This window comes from Octopus bimaculoides, chromosome 3 (assembly GCF_001194135.2).
Source record: "Octopus bimaculoides isolate UCB-OBI-ISO-001 chromosome 3, ASM119413v2, whole genome shotgun sequence".
NCBI lineage: Eukaryota > Metazoa > Mollusca > Cephalopoda > Octopoda > Octopodidae > Octopus > Octopus bimaculoides.
In genome coordinates, this window is record NC_068983.1 from 148566833 (window position 1) to 148567155 (window position 323).

The following is a 323-nucleotide window of genomic DNA, read 5'->3' on the forward strand; positions in this document are numbered from 1 at the left end:
GTAGTAGTAGTAGTAGTAGTAGTAGTAGTAACCGGCAGCAATTTTACTACTATGCTTTGTTTGGTTGAGTACTGGGGGGAGACTTCAAAAGAAATTTGACTGTACTTCATTCTTGTGTAGTTCGTGTTATGTGTTGTTCTAGTTGTCGTTTATGAGTGCCATTTAAATTTTTGTTGGAAAGAGAACGATACGATACAAATTGGGCGGAGTCGAATGTTTGTCTGTTCGGAAGAGCTGCTAGTAATTTTAGTGATCGCTACAAGCATACTGATAGCACACTGGTATTATGTTAATTGCAGTGGTGATACTATTGGCTTGAAGTA

The 323-nt window shown here is 38.1% G+C and overlaps 1 protein-coding gene across 1 annotated transcript in view; it reads right to left on the bottom strand.

Annotated features, from left to right (window-relative positions):
- Nucleotides 1–323, bottom strand: part of LOC106876285 (neurogenic protein big brain-like) — a 429470-nt gene that overhangs the window by 18733 nt on the left and 410414 nt on the right. The window lies entirely within an intron of this gene.